General features: G+C 39.8%; 1 protein-coding gene across 2 annotated transcripts in view; it reads left to right on the forward strand.

Moving 5' to 3' along the window:
• The window catches only part of prkcaa (protein kinase C, alpha, a), a 168764-nt gene that overhangs the window by 76946 nt on the left and 69472 nt on the right, over positions 1 to 22346 (forward strand). Inside the window, exon 1 of one of the 2 annotated variants that reach the window (XM_085410295.1) lies at positions 173 to 334. The exons of the other annotated variant lie outside the window; for it this stretch is intronic. The gene's annotated coding sequence lies outside the window, so the exon portion shown is untranslated. Of the gene's footprint in view, positions 1 to 172; positions 335 to 22346 lie in introns of those variants that run through there. 2 annotated transcript variants of the gene reach the window in all.

The following is a 22346-nucleotide window of genomic DNA, read 5'->3' on the forward strand; positions in this document are numbered from 1 at the left end:
TACAAAGATACTCCAGATGTTTAAAAATGAAATAAAATCCTGCCTTTTATAGAGTAACGTTGATAGCTACATATATAAATATTGATCTCAGAAATGTGGTGATTATGGTGGTGTTACGTCCCTGTGCAGCTTCTAATCGTCTCAGTGTTTTCAGCTGGTGCTAATTGGCCACACCTAGTCAGGTGTGGATAAAAGCATACCTGAGGCAAGCTTCCCGGCAGTGCACTAGTCTTTGCCATCTGCCCATTTCTCCGAGAGAGAAATGACTTCAAAACATGGCAGGAGAATGGCCCCCACAGCGCACCCGAACCACTGGATTCCCTCAGGATAAAGGGTTTGTTTATTTCCTTGAATGTGTCACCAGCCTTTATATAGTTGCATTAATAAACGAATCTAATGGTTATCTGAAGAAGCCCATTCAAATTTTAAGTCCTGTTGACTCAGTGCTGAATTACTACAGCAGCAGGTGGCAAACTCATTCATTGTTTGTGTTGCCGTTGAATAACTGGTTGCCACCTTTAGTGAAAGTGACTAAAATATTTCTCTCAGTGATCTTCTCTCCCGAAACCCTTAAGGGAAACTTGACTTTATTGTCTCTCTGAAATAGTGCTGTGTACCACATTTGATGCTTTTATGGCATCAGCTGATTTGCACCAGTATTTAAAAATGAATTGCCCCACCAGCATTACCCAATGAATCCCATCAGTGTCAGTGAGGCTTTAAGGTTTGTCTAAGCTAACCTTACATTCAGCAGATTGTTGGAAACATTACTCAGAGATTTTGCTCCATTTTGATATGACAGCATAACACAGTTGCTGCAGATTTGTTGGCTGCACATCCATAATTTGAACCTCCTGTTCCACCACATGCCAACGGGGCTCTTTTGGATTGAGATTTGTTGACTGTGCGGGCCAGATGAGCACAGTAATATCATTGTCACGTTTCAGAAACCAGTTTGTGATGATTTGAGCTTTGTGACATGGCGTGTTATATTACTGAGAGCAGCCATCAGAAAATGAACACACTCTGGTCATAAAAGGCGTGATCACCAACAGTACTAAGGTAGACTGTGGTGTTTAAACAATGCTCAGGTGGTGCTGAGGAGCTCAGAGTGTGTCGAGAAAATATGCCCAAGACCATTACACCAGCAGCAGCAGCAGCAGCCTGAATTATTTATACAAGGCAGAACGCTGTCGTGTTGCTTATGCCAAATTCTGACCCTACGACCTACCTGTCACAGCAGAAATGGAGACATTTTTCCAATCTATTGTCCTACTTTGGCCAACTTGTGCAACTTGTAGCCTCAGTTTCCTGTTCTTAGCTGATAGGAGGGACTCTCGGTGTGGTCTTCTACTGCTGACATCAACAAGCCATTTTCACCCAGAGAACTGCTGCTCACTGGATATTTTGTCTTTTCCTCACCATTCTCTGTATATCCTAGAGATGGCTGTGTGGGGAAAGACAGATCAGCAGTTTCTGAACAGACCCGGCTGAAGCCAACAGCCATGCCAAGTTCAGAATCATTTAAATCACCTTTGTTCCCCAATTTATTTTCTGGAACATATTTTCATGGCTAAATGCTAAAGTTCCTGTCATCTGACTGACTGATGAATTTGCATTCATGAGCAGATGATCAGGTATACCTAATGAAATTGCTGCTGAGTTTATATGGAAAGTTGACAATGCTGTTGATTTGATTTCATTTACAATGAATTTCATAAAATAACTATTACAAAAAATTTGATTAGGAACTAGTATCAAAAGCAATAGAAACCAATGCAATCTCCAAACATCTTTAAAAAACAGGTTGTGACTTTGTGTAGGACGGAGTTCAGAGACAACCCGACTGGCATACAAATGTTGCATTAATGATGACTGGGTCCTGATGTAGTTCACAGACAGATGGGCAATGTAGGATTGGTGGCTATAATCAACAAAACTACATCTGTCTTGGCAAAGCCAAGAGGTGCACACAGTTCGAGCAGCTGTTTCTCTGTACCTGTCAAAATAAATCGTGACCGAAAAGAAAAACTAATCCTAGCGAGACACTGTGAAATTTAGTGAGCGTCCATGAAATTTGCCATTGTATTCGTTTTGCTTCTTTTTGCATTTTGCATTATTAAACCACTTGGCATTTGTGCTTAAAGTTCTAGTTGAAATGGTTCATAAAGTGATCAATTCTGTAAATTAGTTTTTTGCCTGATAATTTTATCATTTTAACTTAGTAAATTAAAAAAGAGCTTTATTTTAAAATCCAATTTTTAATTGGCCTGTCAAAATTTTGAGATGAATATCATCTCTTATATGACACGTTTATGAGGTCTCCCACTGGCCTCTTTATCAGCTTCTAGTATCAGCTATCTGCCATCAACCACCGCTTGCTTGCATTTACATACCTGCTTGCCTACTGGACATTCATGACCTCCAAGTGTAGCAGCAGCATGGCCTGGCCCCTGTAACTAGAGATATGTCACACTGCCGTTCAAGATCATCTAGTCATACTCTTTAAATAGAGCACTCTGTGGAAGACATTGAAGCTGTAACTGTATGAAATAGTCTCAGGGTAAATCTCACTCATTTCTGTTTCATACATGTGTTACATAAAACTTCGGAGTGCTGCACTCCCTCCCCATTGGCAAAAGTGGGAACGTAAAACTCCCTTTTAACAGGAAGAACCAGGCTCAAGGAAGGGCAGCCATCTGGTGCGGCTGATTAGGGTGAGGGGAGGAAGACAGGACAAAAGACACACTCTGGAAGAAAGCCAGAGATTAATAACAACTCATGATTAAATGCAAAGTGGTTAGGGCTGCCGCGATTAGTCGACTAGTCACGATTACGTCGACTATCAAAATCGTCGATGACTGATTTAATCGTCGACGCGTCGTTTGAAGCTTTGTAAGATCACAAAAGACGCAGGAATAATAGCAGGATTTAAGAGTGTAATAACAGACTGAAACAGAAGATGGCAGCACTGCATGTAGAAGGATGCCAGCTGCCGTTAAACCCCGAAGAAGAAGAAGCAGTGTCCCAGAATTCATAGCGCAGCCCAGCTCAGTTTCCAACAATGGCGGCAGCTAGTTAGTTTTAATATTACTCTTATTATTCGTTCTGGGTCACAAAATAAACGTTTAACATATTTTCAGGCGGGAATGTAGCTGTGTAAACCTCAAATATCTGCTCAGTTTATCAAGACACCACATATTTTCAAAAGCGCTCCGACGTTTTCGGAGACGTCTGTTAGTCACTAGCTCGATAGCTAAGCCGGGAGCAAGGCTCACTAGAGCCCGTGAGAGCACCGGACTCCCAGCAAATTGTTTTCAAACCCACCGCCGTCTTTCGCTACTCAGGTTAAACATATTTAAGTCACTCAGATAACTTGAAAATGTTATTGTTTGGCTTTTTTTTTTTTAGTATTTTATTTGTTCCTGAGTAAATCGGTTTGGCTGAGATTAAAGTTATATTTTTTACACAGCTGAATAAACGTCAAGCAGACAACTGATTATCAGAAGTGTGAGATGCTGGAGAATATACTCCGGTGTCCTGTTATATTTTAGATAGCAAGGAGTTTATTAAACTTCACCGAAACAATCTGCAAACTTCATTAAAATTTAATAAACTATCATCTTGTCTTTATTTTTAGTTAGCACATACCTTACACACTTAAAGCTGTAAGCTAATGATAGTTATATAAGAGCAGATGCATGCTTGTGCAGTAAGCATGCATCTGCTCTTAAGCTGTACGTTTTACGTCCAATGGATGCATGATCTGATTAGTCGACTAATCGCAAAAATAATCGGTGACTAGTCGACTATCAAAATAATCGTTTGTGGCAGCCCTAGCACATGGTGAGTGAAAAGAGTTGAGAGAATGAGAAAGACTCGGCGCATCATGGGAAGCCCCCAGCAGCCTAAGCCTATTGCAGCAATAAGGGAGGATTCAGGGTCACCTGATCCAACCCTTGTAAGCTTTATTAAAAAGAAAGTTTTAAGCCTGATCTTACAAGTAGAGAGGGTATCTGTTTTCCAAATCCAAACTGGGAGCTGCTTCTGCCGAAGAGGGTCCTGAAAGGATCTCCCTCCCATTCTACTTTTAAATATCATAGGAACCACAAGTAAGCCTGCAGCCTGAGAGCGATGTGCTCTATTGGGCTGAAATGTAATATTTAATACAAGGTCTTTAAGGTAAGATGGAGCCTGATTGTTCAAGGATAATGATTGGTTCGATTCTGGATTTCTGAGAATGCTGCAGAATTTTGGGTCAACCGAAGGAGTTTTTAGGACATCCTGGTAATAAGAAATTACAGTAGTCCAGCCTAGAAGTGACAAATCAATGAACTAGCCTTTCAGTGTCACTCTGGGACTTCAATTTCAGAGATATTGTGCAAATGCAAGAAAGCAGTCCTACGTAACTGTTTTATATGCACATTGAAGAAAATATCCTGATCAAAAATTACTCCCAATATTCCTCACAGTGTTTCTGTAGGCCAAGGTAATGGCATGCTTTTACTTAAATGCCACTATATTTATCATAGTTACTCTTAAGGTAATTGTAAAAGATATTGTATACTTACCTAACAGAACGGCTCCTAAGAGGGGTCCTAATACACAGAAATCCACTGCAATAAAAGAAGGTGTTACTTAGAACACCGTGACTATGAATTATTCTGATCCGTTTGTTCATGCAGCGAAGTGCGTGACTCTGTAATTCTACAATTTAAGGAAAAAACATTACCACCAAAGACCAAATCCTTTAAAACTGCATGCTGTCTTTTCCCTTATCAGAATACTTGGTGCTTCTTTTTCATATACATTTCTGTGCACTTACAGTAGCACTACTGTTGCCAGGGGCAACCACACATATTACATGGCTTTCTGCCTCCTAGGCGTGCAATCCTGGAAGGCAATAACTCCCATAGCCAGCAAATATCCCAAAGATCTGCTGTATCTAGGCTACCTGCATTTTATGACTCATGTCTATGTTTTATAACTCCCTTCCTGGAAGAAACAAAGTGCGCACTAAGGTGCCCAACTAGTTCTTTTTAGTAGCAAACGCGTTGTTAGTGTTTAGCCTTGAATTGATGGGGCAGTATAACCATGAATGCATTCCTCACAGCAACAGCTGCAGGGTGTGTTTTAAGGGTACGGCAGGCTGCAGATAGGATTATACTTACCATCAGCCAGGTAGAGTATTCAGATAATCTACTACAGTATAGCCAGTGGTATTATATGAGATTAAATTTGAGAGTTCTGTCTATAAAGAAATAACCAAAACTGAATTCACCTACCAGCTTGAAAGAGGTTAGCTAAAGAAGATTTGATTTCAGGCCACAGGCTTACTGATCAAATGGCTAAATTAGTTCCAAGCTGATACTCGATTTGGTGTGGGCACAACACAGGACACCTTCATAGTTCAAGGGTTCATGTGTTGACCAATCGCAGTGTTTAGATAGCAGTCATGGGGGCTTACATAATGTTGAGTAAGTGATTTCTACCGTCTGGTTAATTGGTGTATAATACACAAATGGAAAGTGGTGAGGTATCAGGTGTAAGCAAATTCCAGGCTGGTATCACTAAGACAGATTAAAGCACTTAGTTTAACTAAATGTTTCAGTATGACTGACTGGTGTAATTTTACCAGCAGCTCAAGTAATTTCGTTGCCTTACAAGACAAGACCATCAATAATGCAAGCGCTCTTCGTTTCACTACAGGGGCTCAGCAGATGAAACTGAGAGGCTGATGTTGCTGCATCATTGATGTCTACTTAACCAGAGCAGCACATATGACCCCGGGGCAATTTGTAAATCTTTTTGTGCTGATTGCCCCTCTTCTTACCTACACAGACACACGCATTTAGACACCTAGCCCCTTGGGGTAATTCAGTGCACAGATAGCTGTGACAGAGTAACATAGTTAGGCTGTAGCGCAGTGCCCTTTATGTCTCATTTGCTTGGAAACAGACAGAACTGACCTGAGGGTTACATTGCAGCCAGGCAGAGTGTTTTTAAAAAAAACACATTTTACACGGAACCAACGATCCCGTAAGGGTCGAGAAGGAATGCACGTACACGATATCCCCCTGTTTCACTTTTAATCACCATACCTGTATAGGAAAATGTAAGTCACAAAAGAATGTTTAGCTAGAAGGTGTTACCAGCCCTTTGTTGGGGTTAATATGGGCTAATGTTTAAAATGACAGATCACACAGGAGAAGATTTTGGCAGAATCAAGTGGGTGGGTGAAAAGAGGTGTTGTGGTTACAAGGCTTGGGACACACAATGTCTCATTACAAGGACTCTGCTTGGGAATTGAAAACAAGATTAAACTGGAGTGGAGCTAAATTGCATCATCTGTGCCACAGGCATCTTGGGTTGTCACAGGCAATGGAACCTTTCATCTGTATTTTTAGTCCATTTCCTTCCAGCAAGGGTGCTGGCCATCTCTTTTAGACAGGCCTGTTCTGGCCCAGCAGTTGCCATTTCACCATTCAGCCAGCTACTGGTGCAAAGATGTGAATCCATTGTAAATTCACTTAAACACATCTTCTGAGTGGCAGAGAGGGGGAAACTGTGGCCTAAAGGTGAGCTTGAGATGGAAATGTTGCAAAAATATCCAAACTGGCAGGAATAAAAGTATTTGGAAGTTTAAAAAGCATATCTGTTCCTTCCCCTTCCAAGCAACGAGTGAAAGGCAAGACCCAAGGCTCGAAGTGGTGGATGTGCAACAAGTGAGCACAGAAACAGTATAGGAGCAATCAAATGCTGCATAGCAAGTGTAGATCAGGTGGCTTGAATGCAGTTTGTCGAATCATAGCGGTGACTGTTATGTGGCATGGTTGAAGTGGCACAGTTGGGTATTTGTAGAAGCTTTTAGTGTGACAAATTAAAGCTGATGAGACTCTGCGCTGCCTCGGGTCACCTGTCTTCAATTGCAATTAAGCAGATACCTCAGACACACCACTCAGAATTAGAGAGAGATAGAGTCAGTCTGACCTGTCGCCACTGTCGTCACTCCCAACAACTGGTCAGACTGACACAGACTGGGATGGTGAAGGGTGGTAAGAGGGATTGCACAGGTCAGTGTAGCAGTGTTTAAATTTCTAACATAGACCTTTCACTTTTAGATAAAACTGACCCTCCAAATTAGGATTGGACAAAGATTTGAACTTTAGGTGAAATATGCGATTAGCTTTATTTAAAAGTCCCCAAATCCAAACAAAAAAAATCAGTCTCCCACTCCTTACTGAACTGAATCCCAGCACATGTTTTTTATCACACGTCCCTGTGCAAACCTCGGCACATACACTGCTTCCAAAGGGACACGGTCACAAGGAAACTTGATGCTGATTAGTTGTGCTTACTGAACTGAATTTATTATGGTGTGTGGATGCTGACATGTCCTGCAGACCTCTTCGGGCTGTGCTGCTGTAGCAAAATGAGATTATTATAGACTCAAACATGCCTGCAAACACACAAGATGTGCAGATAAAGTCACACTGTCATAAATGCCAGATAGTATTATGTCTTTGGCCGGTTATTGGAGTGGGCACATGTGAGGAGAAGCATCACAGCTACTCATTTCCTTTCACAGGGAATAAGAGAATGTACTCTGCTCACACAGTGTGTCCAGTGAAGTTTGACCTCTCTCACCATGCTGTAGTCGTTACCATGGATCAGCCCCACGACTCGAGCGAGGTGTTCGGAAATGCTGCTGGCTGCGAAGTCACTCTCGGCTTGCAGATTGTAAACTTTGTCATCTGAAATTTGCACGACAGCCAGTAGCAATGAGACTGCAGCAGATGAGAAATCAGAGAAGTAGGAAAGTGTGAGGCTTCTGCCTGCAAAGACAAATCACTGTTGGACCATAATAGTTGAAACATTCAGAAACTAGTGGTCCAACATATATCAACAATACAGGATAGAGTTTACTCTGAAGGCAATTCAAACCCTCTGTTTAAGACTGTACAGTGAGAATTCGTACTGCTGTAAAACCCCGTGGAATCCCATAATAGAATTGGAGGTACGAGGGTGTTGGTACCAATATGTAACCAACTCTCTAGGGAGCACGGGTTGGCAGGCAGAATTTAGGAGAGAGAAAAGATGGGCGGATAGAGAAACGGAAAAGAGAGATGATATTTCTATAATAAAGCAGACAGTACACCATGAAGCTCTGTGAAAATGCCAAGCCCACTCCAAGATTTGATTTTAAGGTCTGTTTGGAGTAATTTACTACTACATACTTCTCTATTTGAAAGATGCACTGGATATATATCTGCTGGAGGATGCTTTGCTTCTTGCTGTCTTCTCCGCAGAATTTATTTTATTTAAAACAAACAAACAAACAAACAAACAAATTGCTGTTAAAAAAGGCAAAAGATACTACATGTTAAGGAATGGGTTATTATACTTGATTTAATTACATCAAAATGAGTGCCATGATTAAATTGTGTTCAATCAGCACGATTTAATCCAGTTTTTCGAGCGTAGAGCAAATAGGCATGCTAAGATCCAGGATGCGTCTTTTCTGTATGCTGCTGGTGGTGCATTTAAAGGAGGCTGTTGATATGCAGTCCCTCACAGTGTTGACCATTTGCCATAGCTGAATGTTTGTTGGCTATGCCTTGGTGCGGGTTCTTTATCTGGTAGAAGAGAGGCTCATAAACTTTGTCAGCTTGGACCTGAAAAGGAATTAAGTCTCCTGAGGGGATGCAAGCTAATATAAACAAATATGTGGGCTTACAGAAACACAATGTTATTCTCATTGATACTATAAGTGTATATAAAAGTTTTATTGTCCTCATAACTCAAAATGCTATTTACACTTCAAGCTTTTCTTTCTGAACACAGCCATATACAGATTGTTCCGAGTTCCCATGGTCTTTGCTATGAGAGTTTATAGAGCTGAAGAGAGGATCTCAGCAGGTCTACAACTGCCTCTCACTCCAGATTTATGCATCAGAGACACTGCATAAAAAGTGAGTTGACATAATACTCTTTCAACACTGCACCGTGCGTGCCCTTTTATTTCAGACAAAAAACTTTTAACTTCAACATAAGCGTAGACATGTGGGAGGTTAATGTGAATCTGGTAGCGTTTGGTAAAGGTCAGATGTGACTGTCAGTGTGTGCAGATGCGTTCCAGATATTGGATGCTCCTGCTAAGACATGATGCATGCCAGCAATATAAATTCGTTAGATTTAGTAAGAGGGAGACGCATTCAAATGCTTTGATTTGTATGATGTGAGTCACATTATCGTTAGCCTTGTCTGCCGAATGCTCAAATAATAAGAGCTATTAAATTCTAGCTTCAGGGCTCTCAGATTGTCATCTGTGCAAAGAGTAAATAGCTTGAATGTTACACAGCAGCAAAAGGATACAAAGTGAGCAGCACTGTTTTCGTTACAGATCACAATAAAATATGTGAAAATAATGAAAAGAGGAATATAAATGTTTTCTTTCGCTGTATTTGTGTTGCTTAAGTGAAAACTCAAGAGCAAGTAAATGTATTACAGTTTGATTCTTCACGAAAGAAGATTAATTGAAAATCTGGTCTTTCAAGTAGGTACAATGCTTCTGTTAAGTTCAGTAATTCTTAGACACATAGTCTTAGCTGGAATTGTGTATTGTGCAGAGGGCCACAGATGACTTAAGTAAATGTTCTGAACCGTGGAGTCACAGACCTAAATCTTAATATTTATCTGTTCAAAAATGCTAAGTGATTTAGGCGTGCCATATCTGGATTAAATGCCATCTGATGTGGTCATGTCTTAAATGATATATCCATATGTTGGATCAGATATGAGTGTACTTATGTTTCTGCCAAATGTGGCTTAATTTTGTTCTTTTAAGATGAAGCTTAAGTTCATTTGATGTCTATTTCTTCAATGAGTACTGACTGCAAGTTTGTACAGTTGTAAGGAAAAAGAGACTTTAGGTTTGCATCTTAAGAAATATCAGTCAGTGCTTCCACTATTGAATGATGGGTGAAGTGATAGATGAGAGTCCCCTGGGCTGCCTGCTGATGGTATTTATACTCTCTGGGATCCTAATGAACGGATCGGGAGTCTCTCATGTTAATGGTCTGTGACGTGCCTGTCTAAAAAGAGGTTTGATCTAGGGTTTGCTGGGGGGAGGTGGTGCAGAAGGGTGTAAGTACCCAAGTGCCTTTGAGCTAGGTGCTGTTGCATATCTTCCTATTGCAACATTGGTGAGGCATTGAATTTCCACTGTTGCGGGATAAACTGGGTCTAAACTCTGAAATCCTCTGTTGTCATCCGCTTGACCTTTCAACACAGGCAGCTGTCGATGAACTATTTCAAAGACTGATGCTTGACAGTGAATGCAGACTATTTGTCACAGCTCACACCTACACTGTTTTTCACACATCCTGCACGCACACACAAACAGTAAGGAATGGTTAAAAGAAACTTTTATTTTCTGTGTGGTGAATCGAAGAGGCATTTTAGCTGACGTATAACTGATGTTTGGGATAACTCAAACCGTATGAACAAATGTCTGTGAAGGTTCTCAGTCATCCAGGTCATCGTAGTCTAAGGAGCTTGGAAAGAAACGCGTCTGGACTTCTATAAGTTGCTTGAAGACGTTTCACCTCTCATCCATTAACTGAAGGAGCTTCTCGGATGAGAGGTGAAACGTCTTCAAGCAACTTAAAGAAGTCCAGACGCCTTTCTTTCCAAGCTCCTTAGACCATATGAACAAATAAAAACAAAAGAATGGGGCATGCAATTCTTCAAAGGGTGGTTAAATTTAACTGTTAGCCTTTCTGGAGTTTTACCAACCTGCAAGTACAGTTTCTCTGTGTTCCCCTAGATCTGAGTTTCATGGGTGAATCAGTGTGAGGGATGCATGGAATCACAACTCACAGAATGTACATATTGGACGATATATATATATTAAGTCAAGTAGGACAAACACTCAGTTAGGGCTGGGCGATATGACCCAAAATTCATATCTCGATATTTTTTAGCTGGATGGCGATATAAGATATATATCTCGATATTTTTTTTTAAGCCATAAAGTAAGAACAAAAAGAGTTCTTAGTCAAAGCTGTGTCCCAGATGTCACACAGGCACTTTTATTAACATACAGCACAGATGTACATGAAAAATTACTCAAAATTAAATTATGAGCATTCATTAAATAATAATGCTCCATAAATAAAAGAAAACAAGGTTGTTTTTGTGCTAAACAAAGAGCTCACAATTGTGCAGTCAAAATGTAAACTAAAAGACGCTGAGCGTAATAACAAAGACAGACAGATTTTACAGCTGCTCTGTTCCCAAGTTTTACTGTGTGACTGATAGCCTGGAGTTTGAAATCCGCTTCATAACCACGTCTCTTACAGGTGCCATTTATGGTCCTTATACACACACAATACGGTAATATTACGTTGATGCACAGTACGTATCACTCCGCGAAGCTCCTCGGTAGCCGTAATGCGCCGACAATCTATCAAGCGGTGCAGCTCCGTAGCTTACCAAAGTCGTACTCAAACATTTTTGACAGATTGCTGAACGCCGTGTACCACATAAAATCGGTTCGCGGCCACCAAGCACAACCAGAATTCATACATAAGGCGCGCTATCAACTTTTGAGAGAATGAAAGGATTTTAGGGTTAGCGCTGTTAGCTCGTTAGCATGTTTAGCTCGTTAGCACGTTGACGCCGTCCAGCCCCACGCATGGGGCGATGCGCAGTAACTCGTTAACGGAGATTTGCCGTGTCCGTCTTGTCGCTGCCTGCACGTGAAGCGATGGGGTAGGAGGGGGAGTTGTCTTCAGTGAAGGCGAGGCGGAGTAACGTTGCGTAGAGACAAAAGTGGACGAAAGAGAGGCAAACTTGCGGCTCCACAACTATAATTATAACGTAACATAGACTATATCGATATAAAGGATATTGTCACATCTTATATCTCGTATAAAAATATATCGATATGTTTTAAAAACTCGATATATCGCCCAGCTCTACACTCAGTTTATTAGTTATACCTTGCTAATACTTTACCTTATAGAAATTGAGACTCATCAGAGCAGGTGTGATTCTGTGTGAATTGTATCCTCAGTTCATATTAGTGGTACAAGATGTGGTCTTCTACTGCTTCATCATTCAATGTGTTGTGTGTTCAGAGATGCTCTTCTGCATATCTCTGTGGTTATTTGAGTTACTGCTGCTGTTGTGTTGGTGTGAAGCAGTCTTGGTGTTCTTCCCTGACATCAACAAGACATTTTCACCCAGAAAATTGCCACTCACAGCACATTTTTTCTTTTTCTCACCTTTCTCTTTAACCGTAGAGATGGCTGTGGGGGAAAACCCTAATAGATCAGCAGTTTCTGAAATACTCAGACCAACTCGTCCGGCACCAACAACCACGCCAAGTTTAAAGTCACTTAAATCACTTTTGTTCCCCATTAAGCAATAGTATCGACCATGTCTACTGGGTTGTTGCCATCTGAATGGCTGATTACATCAGAAAAAGTGTATTTGCATATTCATTCTGGATTTCTCAATTTCGGTTAAGGAACACATATTATTGTAAAATGTGAGAGCACAAATTATCATTCAAAGAATCAGTTTTTAGAGTTTATGACATATATATGTTCATAAAGGATCTTTAAAGTAGTAGATTTTTTGTAATAGAAATACATTATTTAGATGCTAATATGTCTTTTAAATAAGAGCCTATACTACAGGTAGCGCACAGATTGTTATTCACCACATGCAAACCCAAGCATGCAAACCGTTTGCACTTTTTAATGAGATGTTCAGACATAACATATGTGAGAAAGTGACAGCTAACACTTTAAAGTAGCTGAACAGGAAGTTTATAGTGAAGCAACGGAAGAGATAATGTCTCATCCTTCGCCCTTTGCCTAACATTGAAATTTTTCTATATTACCATAGATAATATTTTTAGACTGTCTTCAAAGAAGTTGGTTTGTTTTTATAATAAAACGGTTTTTATTCCCTCTTTTCTATGTATTTATTGACTTTTTTAAGTTTTAATTTTATGAGTGACTCATTTTTATCATATTTTCCTGTCGGATTAATTGCAGATTTTATGCCACATTTGTACTGGTGTTTTAAATTTGTCTTTTCTTTTTGGGTTTTCACAGTTTTTCACTTTTTGGGTTTTCTTTAAGTCTCTTTAAGTTTCATTATTTTTTTCATTATTTTGAAGAAGAAAAAGAACATTTGGCCAACAGCATCTATCTAGAAGTCAAAACTGTAAAGGTTTCCATAGGTGAACTTGTGGAGAGATCATTAACGGTTGTTTGCAGCTGCACACAACTGAGGTGTTGGTTGGTTGTCGGCTTTGTACATGCTTTGAACCACAAACATCCCCAGGTGAAAAATGTGGGTTGGCAGGGACCTGTTGTTGGGCTTCATGGTTAAAAACATTTTATAGTCTTGGCTTTCCTGCCACACGATACTGTGTTCCCTGCACTCACAGCTCTTTTGTTCTTTTTTATAAAGAGACCTTTTTTTAAAGTTTAATTAACAAATAGTGTTAGTTAGGCTAATAAACAATTATGTTAAATAAAGGACATTACAGGTAATGATCAATAATAGTAATAATAATATTTTTATATCCTTATATAAAAATATTCTGCTAGATAGGCTGAGACACTGGGTGGGTATATCAGGGGCTGCTTTGGACTGGTTTGAATCCTATTTGCATGAACGATCCTTTTCTGTGGCTACCTCTAAGTACAGTTCCTCTTCTACTTTTCTTGCCTATGGTGTGCCACAAGGTTCAGTTTTGGGGCCTTTATTGTTCTTGCTGTATTTACTTCCTCTTCCTCCTTTATTGAGCACTTTTAAGGACATTTCGTATCACTGCTATGCAGATGATATTCAGTTATATATCTCCTTTAAGCCCCGTGATGTTTCCAAGCTACAGATTTTGCATAAGTGCATAGACTCCATTAGAGGTTGGATGGCTGGAAACTTTCTTCAACTAAATGAGGAGAAGACTGAAGTCCTTGTTTGTGCTCCTAAAAAATTTTGTACCTACTGTTATGGAAAACTTGGGTCCACTTGCTGCATTTGCCAAACCGTCTATCAGGAACCTCGGTGTTACTATTGACTCAGCTCCTACTTTGGATGCTCATGTATAATCTCTGGTTCGCTCCTGTTTTTATCACTTGAGAAACATTGCTAAGCTGAGTCCCATTGTATCACGCTCCGAATTAGAAATTGTCATTCATGCATTTGTTTCATCTCGTCTGGAATATTGTAATTCTTTTGTTACTTGTTTATGTAAAGCCTCTTTGGAGCAGCTGCAAGTTGTTCAGAACGCTGCTGCAAAGCTTCTGACCAAGTCCTCCAAGTATTCCCATGTCACACCCCTGCTGATTCAGCTGCACTGGCTCCCCGTTATATTCAGAATCCACTTTACGGTTTTGACCTTGACTTTCAGGGCTCTGCATGGACAAGCACCAACATATATAAGTGAACTTTTACATCCATACATTCCCAGCAGGTCCCTGAGGTCATGTGACCAGGGCTTGCTGGTTGTCCAACACACGAGGCTGAAAACAAAAGGTGACAGAGCTTTTGTAACTGTGGCCCCCAGATTGTGGAACTCTCTCCCTTTGAGCCTGAGATCTGTGGACTCTGTGGTCGCTTTTAAAAAACAGCTAAAAACTCATCTTTTTAAACTTGCTTTTGGTTGATTTTTGTTTTTTTATGTTTTAGCTTCTGTGGAGCACTTTGTGATTTTTATCTTGAAAGGTGCTATATAAATAAAATTTTACTTACTTATGAATCAGTGACATTTAAAGACTTCCTGCTTCCTCTTCACATTGAGGAGATATAGTGTTAACAAGGTGCAGCTTCAGTTTGCATCTCAGTGGATCTGTTCAGTTTGTTAACTGCATACAAAGCAGTCCACAGAACAGTCCACTGAGAGAGATACACACTGCCTTATGTGACACTTTAATTGTAGTTTAAACAACACAGAATTGCACAGTATAACACTGTTCTCACTGCAGTGATGTTCTTTGGTATCTTTCATTGGATTTTTTATGCATCTAATATTTTTTTAATCCTCTATTGTAGAAGTGAAAGCAACAACCTTCAAGTCATGTCTAAAAACCACCAAGCTTCCTTTAGTAAACACAAGCAACACAGAAAAGTCAATACACAAATCTATGTCTTGCATATTAATAACTATATTCAAGACACTGGGGATTCACTGGCTTTCACAAAACTTAGTGGTCCCTGTTTGTTTTGATGGGAAACGCAGCTTATTGTCAGGGTTTCTGGGTCGTTGACCCAGTATTTTCAGTTCATGTTCACTGTTTATCGTCTGTACGTTCCACTTCCTGTTTTGTGTTAACGTTACTCTGTGTGCATTATATTCTAGTTCTTATTCCATGCATCGTTAGTTCAATTGTGTTCAACTGCTCACTCACCTGTCACCTATCAGTCATTGTTCAGCCAGTGTATTTAAGTCCTCAGTTCTCTCCTGGTCGGCGTCGCGTCATTGATGTTGTCTATGCCCCATGTTTGCCTTCCAAGTTCAGATCAGTCAGCCATTTATTCAGTCAGTCAGCCAGCCATCTCCTGTTTTCGTCATTCGTCCCTCACAATAAACACCCTGAATCTTCACCGTGAGTCCTGCGTTTGAGTCCTTTTCTCCACATCCACTCAGCAACCCCTGACACTTATAAGAATTTATGTCCCTTTGACCTCAGGCACAGGCGCACACACACACACACACACACACACACACACACACACACACACACACACACACACACACACACACAGCCTCTAAAACGTAAACATATGGATGCAATTTTTTTCCATAATGCACAAGTACACACTGACTTTTATGCATAAGCAAACACTTGGAAATTTTCAAAGCACACGCTTACTAACACATTCCATCAGTAGCCACTTTCACACAGTGTGTTCAAGGCTACCTCTGATTTTGGAGTGCCAGCATGATACCTAAAAGTGCAGAGTGGACTCACACATGAGCAAAGGCGTGCAATGACTTCCTAATTAGTTGATTTCTTAGTTGTATCATTTCAAAGTTCCTGTGTGTTTTGTTTAGATTAAGTGTCTGATACCCAATTGTGTTCCAACTGTGCTAAGTATGACTGATAGCCAGCATATTGGAGACTTGGGACTGCTCATGACCCTTTGTCAGCTCAGTGCATAGTTTTCGCAGGAAATGACTGTAAATATAAAAACAAACAAAAAAGTCACTATTGGTTTTACCTACTGCTTGTGTCAGGCTTGTCCCCCAAAATGAGAATTTTATACTGATTTCTTGTCTTTGAGGCATTTACTGCTATTTTTTAATTTCAAACTGAAAATCATTTCTTAGAGACCTCATGTCATTGTGAGACTGGAAATCTATAGTTCTTAATATAATCTTAATTTTTCATCACCTGTTTTTGCCATCTTGTGATGGTTGAGGGGATTGTGTGGCTCGGTGAGCCCCGGAGCTATGTTGTCAGTGGTTTTTGTTCGTGGTAGGGTCTCCTAAAGCAAATTTGACTTTTGTAACCCGGTCCTTTGCACCGTTGCAGCTACAGCTGGTTTGAAGACAGGACTGTCTGATTCGGTTGGATTTACTGCCGTTTCAATGATATAACAATAAAGAAGGTCAGAGATTAACAGATTATACGGAAGTAGATGTTGCTACAGTTTGAAAAAATGAACTTTGTTTTGACTTCCTCTCCTTCAGAGTCAGTGCTGATGTTGTGGTATTGTCTGAGTGGTGACATCTATGTTGCAAAATAGTGCAATGGCTATTTGCGCCGTAACCGTGAGCATAAATACATGTGGGTGTTTGACGATGTTACTGGCAGTCAGCAAAGCGACCGACACAGCAGGTATACTGGAGCCTTTAGACTGCTGCATCCGCAACCCAGACTCAAATGCTCAGTAGAAAAGGAATGGATGGATGGATACCCTGGAAGCCAGGTTATTATATTAATGTGTTGTAATCTGTACATGGTGAGTGATTGGAAACTGCATTCAGAGTAGATTGACTCTACTGCCCGGTGTATAATTGTAAAGGCGTGTCTTTTTTTGATATCTTGTCAAACAGGAAGGCAAGCTATAGTTGTACTGCATGCCACTGCTAGATATAAGAATAAGAAGCCAGGGAGGGTGTTAAAGTTGGACTTAGACTGAGATTGGACCAGTTAGACTGAGACCTGAAGCTGAAACAGCAGCAGGTCTGAAGCTCAGAGCCAGAAATAGAACGATAGAAGTTGCAGATAGGTCAAGCTGGCTCTCTCAGTCTCCTGCATCTCAAGAGACTGCGATATAGTTCTCTGCACTTATGTGTGGTCCAGATAAACCACAGCTGACAATAAGCATTTAAAGTTTATTTCATGTGTCTGGACGTTGTGGCTGGTATGGGTGTGGTAATTTTATCTTGTATATGATGAATCACTTATCTCATGACACCATGAAGATGATCTTATGTAATATAAGTGATTATTGTACAAACTGCTTGTAGTAAACAAAAATGCTGAATCGAGCTGAATAATACATTCAAGCTTCGTCTCCATTCATTCGATGTTGACAGCTTCATTTGAAGGAACACGGACTCACTAATTAACCATCATTATTATATTCATTGCTGATAATGGATTCATTTTCTAACACTTTAAAATGAATGCCATTTATATAATATAAAGCTAATATTATATGCATTATACTGTATCACAAGCAAAAAAAATGTCTTGGAGCCATTGCCGCCCCTCATCTGAAGTTAAAAATATGCTTTTATAGACTTGTTCTGGCCTTATATAGGGAAGCCTGTTTCCGCCACTGAGATAAAAAAAAAAAAAAAAAAAAAAAAGTATCCATAACTCAAAATTTCGAGTTATTTTCTTGAAATTTCGACTTGTTAACTTGTAAAATTTTGAGAAAAGTAGCTCGAAATTTTGACTTCCTTTTCTAAAAATTTTGAGTTAATAACTCGAAATTTCGAGTTAGCGCTGCCAATCAGTAATATACGTGAATGACGTCATTTCCTTGTTACCTGGAAGCTGAAGCCCTCAGCTACAAATGCTACAGCTAAGCTACCACTATTACAGCCAGTCATGAATACACAAATTTCTGATTATTTTCAGCGTGGCTTCACAAATGATGAAATCCTTGTGTTATTAGCTGAATCACATGGCGTTACTATCAGCAAGCGTACTCTCAAAAGCGCCAATTTGTTGCGATCCGGTTTTGAGTGCGCATTCCACGTAGATTACTGATTGGCAGAGCTAACTCAAAATTTCGAGTTAATAGGTCAAAATTTTGAGAAAATAACTTGAAATTTCGAGAAAGATAACTAAATTTCGAGTTATGAATACTCTTATTTATGTTGGACTTTGGAAAAGCAGATTTTAAAGTTTTGAAGTTTTAGGTTATACTAATAGGAATTTAGAGAAGCACCTTAAATTCTCTACATTCTGTAAAAATAAAACATCTTTCCCCATGAAAATATGTTTCACAGTGGGCTGTGTGGCATGTTTGATGAATTCCTGGACTTCCTGGTGTTGTGTACTGCCAAAGAACAGAAAGAAGAATGTCATTCGATTTCTCCAGTCATTTATTAAACTCATGCACAAACACATTTAAACAAAGCTGCAGACACTAAATGGATTTTAGAGACAAAAGATAACTTTTATGGAGTTTCCTGCAATCCAAACCACAAAGCAAAGAGCGCAGAAAGCAGAGTTGAACAGCCAAGCTACTGGCCCTGTCAGCTGGCTCATTATAGTGAAAAAAGACTCTGCCAAGACTTTGGCTATTAGATAACTTTTTGGAACACATCTTGTGAAGTTCTTTTAATTATTAAGTACCTGACAGATGGCCTGTGGCTGATAAGCCAATTTATTCTGGCTTTTGGCATTTGCAACATGACCAAATGAACCAGCAGGTCCTCTTTTTTTAAAATCGTTTCCCTTTTTTTCCTACCTGGACCGTCTTGGAGGAAGGGTTAGCATAGAAGGGAGTAAACAGTGCAGTCATCTTCTAGGCGAAGTGACAGCTGTGACAGCCCCCGCCCTCCCTTCCTCTTCTGACCTTGTGGATGTCATGCACAGCATGTGTGCAGGGCTCTACCAATGAGCCAGCTCCTGCAAATGAACACATCTCTATAGACCCATGTGTGCGGGGTAGCTGGGACTTCAGCTTTCTCCAGCTGTGAAAAGGCAAGCAGAAAAACTTGTTCATAGGGCTCTAAGGCCAGAGCTGTAAACTCTGTTCAGTCTGTCTCACTTTAGGTTTTTCTCTAAAGGGACCGTTTATGTAAAGCACGTCCATGAAACAGTAACAGTGTTGTCTGCCTTCTTGCAGTTTAATAGCCCTTGGATGTTGTTATATTTCCCTCTTCCAGGCTATTTATTCACTGCAACAAGTGTTAACTGCAACTAATCATCACTAGATATCTGATTTGCAGCGGGGGACTCACACATGTCATAATGATACTTTAGGAGAGAGTTTAACAGCTGTTATTATTATTATGTTATTAAGAGGGAGTTGACATTTACTGAAAACCTCAATCAACACGTGGACTCTATTCCTTATCAATTCCTTTTATCAATTTCTGTTTTTAAAGTACTTTATGTAAATTTGTCTTTTGAGTTTTTGAAACACTTTAGTCCTGATGTCTAAAAAATCTGGATTTTATACACAGTGAAAATTAAGATCTCAATATGACTCCTTTTTTTTCCTGTGGCCAGATTTTATTTTATTTATGCTCCAGATACTTTGATGAGACTCTCAAATCATTCTAAGAGCTGAATTTTAATGTGGTAAAATCTAATATGCTCTGAAGACATCAACTGATTGAATAACTTGACAGTAAACAAGTTTGTCAAATCACATTTTTACATTTTTTAAATCACACTTTCTTGTGCTAACGCATCTTTTCAGAAAATAAAACGTTGGGGTTACGTGCACATATTTCTCATCTTGAACTCATTGAACCTGGTGATTAGTATCTTCAGTGAGTCCAAGGTATACACTTCCATGAGCTTCAAGCAACAGACCCAACAGGACAGTTGGACGGTTGGACTCAGTTGACGCTTGCATTATGAAAATGCCTTTTCTCCATTGCATCAACAAACTCAATAAAGGCCAGCATGTAGAGACTGATCTGATATAGAACCATCATAAACCACTGAGGTATACCACATGAGACACCGCAGTTTTTCTCACAGTGATTCTGCAAATGATCAGCAGACATCAAAAACATATATCAGTTAAAAAGACAGACGAGAGAGACAGCAACTCTGCACGATGGGGGTCATAACTCTGTTACATAATGACGGAAATAAGAAGTTTAACGAACAGGTTCCTGAAGATGTGACAACTTATCGGCATATTGTCCAAGAGTGACCATAAAAATAGCACCAGTACTAAAGAGAGAAGTGCTGTGATAGGTGTCGTTAATTTAAAGCTTGTCAGAATGGCAACTTCAGACAGCAGTTAAAAATTTCAGCTGTTATTTGGGAGCAGACAGATGTGTTACCAGATAGCACACTGTGAGGAAAACCCCCTCTGAGCTGCAGCAGCAACCTGCCCTCCCTCTCAGCACTGAGTAGCTTAGTGAAAGGCCAAGAGGAGTCAGGGTGGTGATTTGTAGGCTAAAAATAGTAGCCTTGCCTAGTCTAATGTCTGGATAAATGATAGCTTCAGTTTGTTCTCATCAAAATCTCTCCTCATATTAGTAACCGCTCAGTTATAAACGTCAGGGTGAGGATGTTCAATAGACACTACGTGTTCACAAAGTTTGTGTTTGTGTTTACATTCTGGGGAAATAAAGTCATGGCTGTCATTGCTCATAATCGGCCTTTAAATGATTCTCCAAGTATTTTAAACGTCGCTGTGTCTCATTTTTTTGAGCGTAATGAATGAGTGTCGCAGTTTTTCTGATACAGTTTTTTTTTTTTTTTTTTTTTTTAGGAGAGGAGGTGATTAACATGATGTAAAATATAATTAAATGCTGAAGGCCACAGTGACAGAATTAGGTGACACAGTAACACAGACTGCTTATGTTGATTATATGTCATTATCGTGTTGTGAAAGAGCTCTGACAATGACTTTTTGAAAATTAGTTATGAGAGCGGAGGAGAGTGCTGTTTGAAATTTAAAAAGGGGGTCAGAAATTAAGCAGAAAATCTCAGTTCAACGCATTAGAGTGATTACTTCTTAAGTTACAGTAGATTAATGTATGTAATCGACATGCATTTCATTCTAGACTGCAGATAGCATTAGGTGAATCCCCAAAAGAAAAAAACAATAAAAAGTAGAAAATAACAAGTCAAAAACTGGGTAAAGCAGGAGCATCCTGCCAACTCCAATTTAAATGTCATCCCTCAGTGAGCGTACACTGTTAGTTGAGTGAGTGAGCAGCTGGAGGTGAGACAGTTCTGCTGTTTTCAATAATCATCCGATGCTAAATATCAGGAATATTTACCTGCATTTTCAATCCTAAAGGGAACAGATGGCAAAAAAGATAATTGAAGGAAAGATGTGACAGAGCTCATGATCTGTGTGTCTCATGTCACCCCCACTCCTGCTCACTGGCTGCAAATGTCACACCAGGTGGATCTCTTTTGACTCTGTGGGATACAGTTGGACAGCATTAACCACACAGCCTCTTTGATGATTGCTCAGCCCATATTTTTCCACACAACTCAATAAAAAGAATAAAACCATCAGTCGTGTTTTGATTGTGAATACCTTGTTTTTTCATTGCCTGAAACTGATTGTGAATTACAAAACACAGTTTCAGTGTAGACTGGAGCCTCTCTTGTTAGTGTCTGCTGCATTGGAGGTGAGTACACTGCCAGGTCAGAGACAAGAAAGCAGTTAGGCTTTAACTCAGTGTGTCAATATGCACTTAAGCAACCGAATTAGAGTCCTACTTTTGCAATAATGTGAATTTTTCAATTCGATTTCACAAGTGTTTGAAAAGAGATTATTTGTGTTGGTGAAATACGTTTACACTAATAGTTTATTTGTAAAATTCAGTCACATGTTGATAGGAAGGAGTGTATCTCATTGATACTACTTTTGTTTTCCTCTGTCGAGATAAGCCCACACTAATATTGAGGTCTGAGGTCTGGGGAGGCTAATTGATGACTGATGGTGTTACATTGTGTGGTTTGAATTTACTGCCATAGCAGTTTGTTTGGGATCTTTGTCAAGCTGGAAAAAATAAGCCATTACAAAGTGGCAATGGTGGATCAAATTCTGATGGCACTTTTCTGTGTTCATAATTCCATCAGTCTTGAAAAGATCTCAAAAATCACAGGTTGAAATGTGGCCCCAAATCTTGACTGACCCTCCACCGT

The sequence above is a fragment of the Rhamphochromis longiceps genome, linkage group LG6 (genome assembly GCF_057381845.1).
Source record: "Rhamphochromis longiceps isolate RC_006_pf linkage group LG6, R_longiceps_female_GT1.1, whole genome shotgun sequence".
Lineage (NCBI taxonomy): Eukaryota > Metazoa > Chordata > Actinopteri > Cichliformes > Cichlidae > Rhamphochromis > Rhamphochromis longiceps.